Raw genomic sequence first — 12,009 nt, 5'->3', positions numbered from 1 at the left:
AAGAGGGGATTAAATGGTGACTACCAAGTTTGAATATAGAAAGGGAATTGCGCCCCTGGTGACTTATTAAATGTGAACTGCTGCAGATTCCGGTGTGCAGGAAGGAGTTCCTGATGTAAGACAGGTTAGTAGTAGGATAGGATAACCGAATGTAATATCGCGCTGCTTAGTGGATTAGTAGATTTAGTGTGCTGCGTGCTGGGCGTTGTAAAGTCAGACTATTCATAAAGGCAGAGATAAGTACATATAAATGCAAGTATCAAGCATAAAAACATTTATTAGTGTTCAATAACAGATAAAGGTATGGGGACAGCGCGTTTCGGGGAGAATTTCCCCTTCCTCAGGTCCAATAGATTTTTTGGATGTTGTTCTGTGGTGGATAAAAAAGGAGGGTACATTCTATCAAAGAGTGACGTCATATACAATAAAACTCATAAAACTTATACATCAAAGATATCAAGGGTTGTGATTTAGGAATAATTCATATACATATATATATATACATACATTTGATTAAAATACTTGAGAGTAGTCATGGTTATTGACATAGACAGAGGAATATTACAGCCACAAATGAGCTGTTTAGAGGAACAGTTTTTTCCTTAAGAATAGGATAAGGCATATCTTTTGGAGGTAAAATATGATAAATGATATTATAATGCAAAATATATAAATAAATAAATTATATTTTTATGATATGAATTACTGATAAAGGGGGGTTTGGGATTGGGTTTCTATTCAGTTCCTCTAGGCTTCAGTGGTTCTGTCCAGCCCCTTAGTCTGTGCTATTATAATTGGTTTGGCGGATTAAGCTGCCGCTGAAAATCACCTCCTATTTTATCCAATTGTACTTGAAGAAGGGCTGATTAGCCCGAAACGCATCTACTATGGAATAAAGCATTTTAACCCTCGTGAAGACCCTTGTCCGAATAGCGCCGTTCCAGCCCTCTTTTGGTTTTCTAAACCACCCCTTCTGTCTATTGGATCACTGGTTTAACTTAGGTTAAACACCAGCACGCTGAAGGGCAGCTTACGGATACTTTAAAAGCGCATTAACTTTATAATAAGGTGAGCACACCTCTAGGGGGGGGGGGGTCACTTCCTACATACCCGCCCTATTTTCTGCGTGGTTCCATTGGATACCATACGTGCCTCTTTCTCCTTATCCTCACAGTATCACACGAGGCGCCGTCCTCTTGTTTGCCTTTGTTTTGTTTTTTCCCCTACTTTTAGAGCAGTCTAATGTTAGGGATAAATACTTGGCTTTATCCGGGGGTAGGTAATATCCTTATGCATTTTGTGAAATTGGCTAATGATGACAAACTGTGGAGGAGAAATGGGTGAATAAATAAGAAAACTGCTCGATAACTTAGTCTAAGGTGGAGGTACTTAGCAGAGTTGGGCTAATTAAAACTGACCTGCGTTGATGAACTGTTACGGGAGTAGCGATACGTGATGATGAGCTGATATGTGGTACACCAGGGCGGGAGGCAAGTAGCCTTATTGTAATAATGAGCAATGCTGTGGGTGGGGAAAAAAGGATTCGAATATTGTAAGGTTCACAAGGAAGATAATTTTGAAAGGAGCCCAAGATTAAACTTACTCAGAGTAGAGGAGACCATCCAATGTGCATGCTGCTTGATGAGCAGGTTTAAATAGCCCAGCTGTGTGGTGCTGGGAGTAGGATGTTTGGAAGAAGGGGAACGGAACATAGGGGAGATGGATTGGACTAAGAGTATATAACTGAATCAAATGTAATAAAAGTGGAACTGTACATCAAAGTGGGGGCTTGGCTGGAAATTACAAGTGGAAATGGAGGTGCTAGATTATGTACTGGGCATATGTCATATCTTTTCCAGACATTCATTTAAGCCATAGGGGCACATGGTATTCAGTTTGAATATCCAAAAGTTCTCTCTTCTGGTGAGTTGATTCAGTCTGACTTGATGATGGCTTGGGATTTGTTCTATGATGCGTACCTTTGCTACACTGAAGTCGCTATTGTGATGACTTTTGAAATGTCTTGAGACACTTTGGAGTATGAATCCGGTTTAAACTTTGCTTCTATGGGTATTAACCCTTTTTCTAAAGGGTTGGATGGTCCTGCTAACATACTGTAGTGTACAGGGGGATTCCAAAAGATACACAACATATTCGGAGGCACAGTTGAGAAAGGACAAGATTTGGAAGGATTCTGTGGTAGTATTTGACATGTAGGTCTTTTTTCCGTATTGAATGATTCCACATGTCATGCACCTTGTGCTGTTACAATGGGAAGTCCCCTTGAGTGTGGGAAACATAGAGGGGCGTTGTGTGAGTGGTTTAGCCTGGATAGTCGAGGGACGTGGTTTGGTCGGAGCCAGAACGGATTTAAGCTTTGGAGTGTGTTTGTAGGTAAGTATGGGGGCCTTAGGTAATTCTTTGCAGAGGTATGGGTCTTTCTTAAGTATGGCCCAATGCTTTTCTAATACGGCTCGTATATTCCTGTGGTCTGAGGAGAAGGTAGTGATAAAAGACAGACTTCTGTCTTTATCCTGGGTTAAGGTTTTGCGTGATGGTTGGAGGCATACCTCCTGGGTTAGGACATTTGTCCTATGGTAGGCATCTTTGATGATGGTGGGTATCTCTTCTGCGCAAACCTTTTTCTGAGGACATCTGATTGAGTTCTGAAAGTTTTTGGGTCAGTGCAGTTCTTCTGGACCTTTTTATATTGGCTGTATGGAATATTTTTAAGCCACTTCTTGTGATGAGAGCTGTAAAAATCCAAGAAGCTGTTAACATCAACAGTTTTGAAAAATGTTTCTATTAGTAGTTTTGTGCCATTGGGGTCAACTAATATTTTAAGGTCCAGAAATTCAATATGAGTGGGAGAAAGATTCAGGGTTAGGGTTATGCCCCAGCGGTTGTTGTTGATGGTTCCCAGAAACGTTCTTGCTTCACTCTCAGAGCCTTCCCATACGATAAATAGATCGTCTATAAATCGTTTAAATAGCACAATCTTCTCGTTGTAGAGGAGGTTACCAACTATGAAGTTTCTCTCAAATTCCCCCATAAAGAAGTTCACATAACTCGGGGTGAATCTGGTTCCCATCGCTGTACCCCTTTTTTGAATGTAAAATGATGAACGGAAGGAAAAGATGTTGTGATCGAGAATGAAGCAAATGCTTTCTAGGATGAATTTCACTTGTGAGTTGGTCATCTTGGGGTCCTTCTCTAAGACTTGGGATACAGACTGGATGCCCAAAGTGTGGGAGATGTTTGCATATAAAGCTGTTACTTCCATTGTCATCAAGAGGAATGTGGGTTTCCATTGGAAATCTTTTAATTCCAAAATTAATTGTGTTGAGTCCCTCAGATAGGTTGGTAGTTGCCTTACGTAATCTTGGAGGAGCACATCAACGTATTCGGACAGGTTGTAGGTGAACGAGTTAATACCTGAAATGATGGGCGGCCGGATGGATGGATAGGATCCTTATGGATTTTTGGGAGATAGTAGAAAAGTGCTGTTCTTGGATTTCTGGGTAAGATGCACTGGTGTTCTTTTTTATTTAGGATGCCAGATCTTCGGGCATCCTTCAGCATATTTGTAAGTGATTCCAGATGTTCCTATTTGGGATCCATGTCCAGTGGTTCGTAGTAGTTGGTACCGGAGAGAATTTTTAGTGATTCTGAGATGTAATCCTCAGTGTTAAGGATCACTGTTCTGCCACCCTTGTCGGCTGGTTTGATGGTGATTTGTGGATTGGCCATAAGTTCTTTCAAGGCTTTTCTTTCTTTTGGATTTAAATTCGGTATATGTTTGTTTGGTCTCTTAAGGGTTCTGAGGTCGGAAGACACTAATGCGTAGAAGGTGTCTACGAATGGGCCTCGACTCTGGGTTGGATTAAATGTGGACTTAGGTTTTAATTGGGTATGGATAAGTGTAGAAATACTTCAGTATAGTAAAAAGTGCATTTTATCCAGGGAAGAAACACTGACATGTAAGTTGTGTTTTTAAAAAAACTTATCATTACAGTAAATACAAACATCCATAATTTTAGCAAAGTTTAAATGGGGAATGGCCCTGTTGCTGGATTCCCTGCGCCATTTTACAATGAAACTATTTATCTGATACGATCTATACGTTTCGTTAGATGGCTTCTCGCAACCAAAAATTTTTGAAAGGCCTTCTTTACTTCATTATTTCTCAGGCTATAGATAAAAGGATTTAGTAAAGGAGTAAAAACAGCATAAATGAGGGCAATATATTTTAGATTAGCTGAAGAACTGCCTGGTCCCATGTACGTGGTCAGAGTTGTCCCAAAAAACATCAATACCACAACGAGGTGGGAGGCGCAGGTGGAGAAGGCTTTAGATCGACCACTGGATGAGTGGATTTTTAATATTGACATAATAATACAAATATAAGAGACCAGAATGAAAACCGGTGATGATAAAAGTGTAAATGTACTAACAACTACTATAGTTATCTTATAGAAGGAGAGGTCACCACAGGCCACCTCCAGAAGAGCCAGAACCTCACAAGTGAAATGGTTCAATGTGTTATCTTTACAAAATACAAGAGGTCTGGACATAGTGGGAACAGTCGATACAATAAAACTTCCGACCCACATAGTGACAATAATGTATCTACACATCCTCCAGCTCATAATGACGGTGTAACGTAAGGGGAAGCATATGGCGATGTACCGGTCATAGGCCATCACCGCCAGCAGGACGCATTCTGTCCCTCCTAGAAATAGACTTATGTTCATCTGTATGAGGCAGCCAATGACCGAGATCCTTCTAATTTTGGAAAACATATCAAATAACAACTTTGGTACAGAACATGAGGAGAAGCACATATCCAAAATAGACAAGTTACAGAGGAAATAATACATAGGTGTATGTAACCTGGGACTGACGATGATGGTGAAGATTAGAAAGATGTTTCCCAAAACGATCAGTATATAAATAATAAAAAACATGAGGAAAAGTACAACACAGATCTGCAAATTCCAGGAAAATCCAACCAGGATGAAATCTGTAATGAGAGTTTGATTGGTGCGATCCATGATATAGTTGTAAATATATTGGCCACAACCCTGTGATATATAATAAAGGCGAATAAAATCACATTTCCTGGTTGTACCAACCTCAACCCAAGTGAGTGTGGAGAAGACCATGCCATGCCGGTGAGTGGGGTGGCACGGAATGCCCTGTGTCGACGCACCAGCTATAGCCTGCACCTGTTTCTGGCACAGGTTATAGAGTAATTCTACATCAGATGGAGCCTTGCGTAGAATTGTTGGGCCTTGTATGAGCTAAGAGGCTAACACGACCTGTGGGGTTAACATCAAGTGCTGGCACCATGGCCCACATTTACTAATGGCTGTGCCCCAGTTTTAAGTCAGACTTTGCTCGTCCTTTTAGGTGCAAACTGCTTGCACATGTATTTAAAAAGTTTCCGTCCACATATGTGTAACACTGGACCCTTTTGTGTCACGGCAGCACTATTCTTAAGGTGAAGGGGGTGACCAGTGCTCAGTCGGACCATGCGCCACATTTATCATGCAAGGTCCGACAGAATTTAGTCGCATGCCCCATGTTAAAGGTGTGCCAAAAAAATTTGTACAGTCTGTCGGAGCAATGCAAAGGCCATGAAGACTAGGTGCCACAAATCCTGAATCTGGTGCCCCCTGCACACTACACAGGACAATGCACATAGTACAAACTGTATTGTTCTTAGTAAATGTGCCCCAATGCACTAACCCTTGATAAATCTCCCCAATAGAGTGTATAGCTAAGGACCTTGTCATCTCCAATCTCTTCTGTCTGACTGCTCCTTTGTTCCAAATCCATCGATGAGCTTGACTGCTGTAATATGAGTAATACATACACATTATAATATAGCAGATCAAATTGGAGTTTCAAAGCAAATCAGTATATGGAATAAAAAGTTAGCAATCTTTGTGATATATACCGTCTCAATCACTGTGCATTCTGAATGAGTCGTAAATACTAAGCCGTGCATGTTCCATATAGAAAAGATGCAAGAAAATATGGGAAACAAAAGCAAAAATTATAAATTAGCATCATGCATTACCAGTGCATTTTCCAGACCTCCCAAACTGCAGGAAAGGGTCTACTTGTCAGGCTTGCAGGTGTGGATCTTCTGGACCACTGCAGACGATGACACAAGCCACTACCTAGGACCGGAGTCTAAGTGGTACCCGGTTGTCACCAGAGCCCGCCGCAAGGCGGGTTAGACAAGCTGCGGCTTGGTACCACCAGGTAGTTCCTCAGGCGTGACTTGTCTGCAGTGGCGGCCAAGGTTGTAGTATAGAGACGGCAGACAGTCTCGTGGTCAAAGTCCAGGCAGAAGGTCAGGGCAGGCGGCAGAGATGCAACGTCAGAGTCCCGTCCAGGGTCATCAACAGGAGGTCGAAGCAGAAGGGTACGGGAACACAGCAAACAGGACAGCAACACGGAGGAACACTGGTACACGGGAACACAGAGAAGCTCAGGTAACGCAGGAGACACAGGAACGCAGAAGACACAGGACGCAGGAATCGCAGGCAAATAGCAAGAGAGGCAGGTTTAAATAGTTTTAGTGAAAATGGCCAGCGCCGGGTGCCCGGAGTCGGCGTGGGAACGGGATGGGGTAAGTAGGAACGCGGGGGAGCGGGGCAGCCGTGAAGCGCGGCACGGGTGCACCTGAGCGGGGGAGGGAGGTCGCAGAGGAACCCGTGACACTACTCTATCATTTATTTCTCCTAACATCCTTAATTCCCACTATAAGATCTGACATGGTGGGAGGGGAACTTTGTTTCCAAAACCTTAGCTACTGTTGGCTCTATAGATCCAGTGGCCACTTGGCTGGAATTGTCACTAAATGTCTAAGTAAAGGTAAAATGTACAAATTAAGTGAATCAGATATATTAGTGCAGGTAGAAGAATTGTCATTTGGGGAAGATAAAAGAAAGATTTTGTCAGAGTTATATAGAGGCACCCGAGAGGAACTGCCCTGTAAATTAAATCACTTAAGTCATGGTTACAATGGTTACAAATTAGCGGGATAATCAATAAAAAGTTTGGGGAAATAATTTAGAATTTTTAATAAATACCTAACTTCTGTATCACAAATGGTTTCACAATTTTTCATAAATACACTGGCTGTAGCTCCCAGCGTTGCCTGGGGCAGTAAGTAATTGCTCTTAGCTATAACAAAATAGAATCAGTTAACAAAAAAATATATTTTTTATCTATCTATGTATCTATTTCTCCCTGCCTGTCTCTCACCACTCACTCTCTCTCCCTGCCTGTCTCTCTGTCTCTCACTCACTCTCCCTGCCTGTCTCTCACTCACCACTCACTCACTCTCCCTGCCTGTCTCTCTGTCTCTCACTCATTTACTCATTGACTTATTCTCCCTGCCTGTCTCTCACTCATTCACACTCCCTGCCTGTCTCTCACTCACTCTCCCTGCCTGTCTCTCACTCACTTCCAATCACTCTGCCTGCCTCGTTCCCTGAGTCACAGAGAGTGGCTGTGCAAAATTTGGTGATTGTAAATGCGACAGTACAAATTTCTTTAGTGGCTACAGCACGTCTAGGATCTATGTATTGTAGTGCATTACTAACTGAAAACAGCGCCTTTACAATCAAGGTATTTCCGGAGACAGGTCACAGAAGACATTGCGAGGATTCGCGTATGAGTGTGCACTATTAACTTATAATGGAACCTTTAAAGTTGAGGTATTGCTGGATGTGCACTATTTACCAACAATCAAGGTATTACTGGGCGCTATTCACATACAACCGCACTTCTACGATCTATGAGTTAGATTGTATTTATTACAGGACTGTTCTGTAGCTGATTACTATACAGAGACAGGACCTTCAAGAACTTGCTGGTTGATGCAGTAAATGCTAATATTCCTTTGTGGTCTTTTCAGGTATTGCTGCATAATACTCTGAATGCAGTAAAAAAAAAATCCCGGCATTATATCACCCTATGAAATCTAATGCAGATCTTCCCAATGCCCTATACACCTAAGTGCCTCCTCTATACACCTAAGTGCCCTGACAAGGACAATTGCTGGTTTTTGAGAAGTCCTTGCCCACCAGACTTACCTTTTAACAACCTCTCCCTGGCTGTCTTCATTTCTCACTCTCCACCTTCAAAAATCCATAACTTTTTCATTTTTCTATGTACAGAGCTGTGTGAGGGCTTATTTGTGCATAATAAATTTTAACATGCCGTGTACTGGGAAGCTGGAAAAAAATTCCAAATGTGGAAAAATTGAAAAAAAAAACTTCCTTTTGGTGAAGGTGGACGATGAGCCACTCAACGTAAACTCTAGCCAGATAAAGAGCTTCTCTGAGAAATGCTGTTACTTGAGTTCCTCATGCAGAACTCCTAATATCTCATGGGGTTAATAAGACTTCTACAACTGCAGAATGTAGGGACTCCCCTTCGTGACAGAAGTTGTCAGTTGTAGGACATGTCCAAACTATATGCCAGAAGTCTCCATCAAAGCATCCAGGACTTTGATGCCTACCCATTCTATGCAGGCTGACCGCAGTCTAATGACATTGGTGGTTGAAGAAAGATTGGATAAGCTTACTATTGGCTGATGGGAAGACATAAAGAGAAAACTCCCATAGCTCAGCATATCCTATTGTAAGATTAGGAACTTACATTTTTGATTGTGTTAGGGCTTGGGAGGGGGTTCCGGCTACTTTATAGGCAATGAGTTGTGAATATATTGTAGAGATAATACCACGTGTACCGTGTGACCTAAGGACACCAATAAGGGGATAGCTAGATACACGAAGATGAGGTTCTGGAAACTGTGTTTCAAAAGAATGTCTGAGCTACAAATATCTATAAAACTGAGCTTGTGGGATGTCATAGATGGCCTTCAACTAAGGACGGAGGATGGATTTCTCGTAAAGGTGCGATAGAGCCTTGATGCTGAAGACTTCTCAGGACCACAGATATCTCAAATTATGTAAATCAGGCAGGCTTCCCTAGCTTCCTTAGCTTTTCACCATTTCAAACTAGCTAGTTCATGAAGCGGAGGTGTGTGCCCTTCAAAGAGGTGAGGGGATTCCAAGACAGGCCAGGGGATGACAACCCCCAAATAGTCTGTCAGGTCATGTTGATCAGCAAGAAGGGAGGTAAGTTTCAATTTATCTCAGAAATTATCCCATATAAACAAAATCAGCCAAAGGGGATGGAAAAACCTCATGGGAATCAGTACCATAGGAACCTCATGGGAACCATGTGTTGCAATACATCCAGTATTTTTGCAGCACAATCATCTTAACGAGGTGTAAATGTCCTGCAATAGAGAGTGCAAAAGAACTCCAGATTTTAAATTTACGCTTATGGTGGTCATGTAGGGGCTGCAAATTCTGTGCAACCAACGTGTCAGCCAAAATATAACTGCCCAGATACTTAATGGTATCCACTATATTTAATGAAATTAATTCGTATCCACTGATACAAATGTTAGGGAGAATTTGGGCCCATTTATACACTCACCGGCCACTTTATTAGGTACACCATGCTAGTAACGGGTTGGACCCCCTTTTGCCTTCAGAACTGCCTCAATTCTTCGTGGCATAGATTCAACAAGGTGCTGGAAGCTCCTCAGAGATTTTGGTCCATATTGACATGATGGCATCACACAGTTGCCGCAGATTTGCCGGCTGCACATCCATGATGCGAATCTCCCGTTCCACCACATCCCAAAGATGCTCTATTGGATTGAGATCTGGTGACTGTGGAGGCCATTTGTGTCCAGTGACCTCATTGTCATGTTCAAAAAACCAGTCTGAGATGATTCCAGCTTTATGACATGGCGCATTATCCTGCTGAAAGTAGCCATCAGATGTTACAGGGTACATTGTGCTCATAAAGGGATGGACATGGTCAGCAACAATACTCAGGTAGGCTGTGGCATTGTACCAAGGGGCCCAAAGAGTGCCAAGAAAATATTCCCCACACCATGACACCACCACCACCAGCCTGAACCGTTGATACAAGGCAGGATGGATCCATGCTTTCATGTTGTTGACGCCAAATTCTGACCCTACCATCCGAATGTCGCAGCAGAAATCGAGACTCATCAGACCAGGCAACGTTTTTCCAATCTTCGAGGAGCTTGTGCAAATTGTAGCCTCAGTTTCCTGTTCTTAGCTGAAAGGAGTGACACCCGGTGTGTTCTTCTGCTGCTGTAGCCCATCTGCCTCAAAGTTTGACGTACTGTGCGTTCAGAGATGCTTTTCTGCCTACCTTGGTTGTAACGTGTGGCGATTTGAGTCACTGTTGCCTTTCTATCAGCTCGAACCAGTTTGCCCATTCTCCTCTGACCTCTGGCATCAACAAGGCATTTCCACCCACAGAACTGCCGCTCACTGGATGTTTTTTCTTTTTCGGACCATTCTCTGTAAACCCTAGAGATGGTTGTGCGTGAAAATCCCAGTAGATCAGCAGTTTCTGAAATACTCAGACCAGCCCTTCTGGCACCAACAACCATGCCACGTTCAAAGGCCTCAAATCACCTTTCTTCCCCATACTGATGCTCGGTTTGCCACCGAGTTGCCACCATGTGATTGGCTGATTAGAAATTAAGTGTTAAAGAGCAGTTGGACAGGTGTACCTAATAAAGTGGCCGGTGAGTGTATAGGAGCCTAAGAAACCACCAAACTTATCAATTAGTGACGTCGCTATTTGTAGGGGCGGCGTATGGTCAAGCATCAAATCGCCAGCGTGTGAGGCTGTCTTCATGCTGACCAATCGTCATGTCTTTATAATTGAGTTCACTTCTCAGTAACATCCATCGGCACGGCAACTAATAAAGGACAGTCCTACCTTAACTGAGTTGAAGGCTTTTGTGGCATCAAGTGAGGCCAAGCCCTCCCCGTTTCTGGCCTCTTAACATTTTGAATGAACACTTGTGCCTTTCTCATGTTTTCAGAGGTAGATTTACCCAGCATGGAGAAATCAGATCTAAAATAACTGAATGTAAGCATTTGCACATCATTTTGGTGAGGTCCTTTTGATTTACATTTAATAGTGAAATAGGATGACAAGATCCACAATCCACAATAAGGTGGAGCGAGTGCCATACTTAGAAAATATAAATGCCAGCTCACCACCCCATAGATTGCCTCCAGTATCGACTCCAGCACGGACCACCCTCCTCCTAGGGCACGAAGCATATACAACAAATGTGTGAATACGGTCCAGCCAGATTCCCGACAGCAAAGATTTCTTTATTCGGTTACATCATAACCACTCCATGAAACGATCCATTACAGTCAACGCGTTTCAAGTGGTGCAACCGCCCTTACTCATGACAAAATACAAAGCGAGTGCCATGCTGACAAGAGCTTACAGTCTATGACAATGAAAGGGGTAACACAAGTGTTATAAGAGCTTCTATGATGGTCTAGCCATTACTTATAAGGGAACAGAATAACATTAATTAATAAATAAAAATGCTGCGAGCAACCAGCTCTTCCTGATTTTTTTTAGAGGCCGTCCCTTTTTACATGGGAAATGGAGGACCTCTGAGTTATGCTTTCAGTGTTTCCCATAAAGTATTCAGATTGTGAATGGCCAGGAATTCTTTAAGTTGGCCCAGGAATCTGTCAGTCGGCTTGAGCCAAAACGGTATAATACACCACCGATACGGTTGGCCTGGCAGAGCCAAATAATTAAGAGTGAGAAGTAAAGGAGAGTGGTCAAAGTGGTCTAGTCTAATAACTGTAATGCTGGCGTCAGGTTCTGTCCCTGTTCACGTACATTCCGCCGCACGTCCGTCCATGTTCCAGCTTCCTTAGGGCGCAGGCGGAGCCTTACTTCCCTTCATGATGCAACAGGGCGTATCCCAGCAGCATGTCCAAGCCAATCTGGGTGCATCTCCAGACTTATTGCCCAGCATGCCCCGCCCTGTTTGTTTGCTCCTACTTGCTGTATGGTATTACAAACCTGTGCTGCCTGCCACGACCCTGT

Source organism: Engystomops pustulosus, chromosome 3 (genome assembly GCF_040894005.1).
Source record: "Engystomops pustulosus chromosome 3, aEngPut4.maternal, whole genome shotgun sequence".
In the NCBI taxonomy this organism is placed as follows: domain Eukaryota; kingdom Metazoa; phylum Chordata; class Amphibia; order Anura; family Leptodactylidae; genus Engystomops; species Engystomops pustulosus.
Note: the sequence above shows the minus strand (reverse complement) of the source record.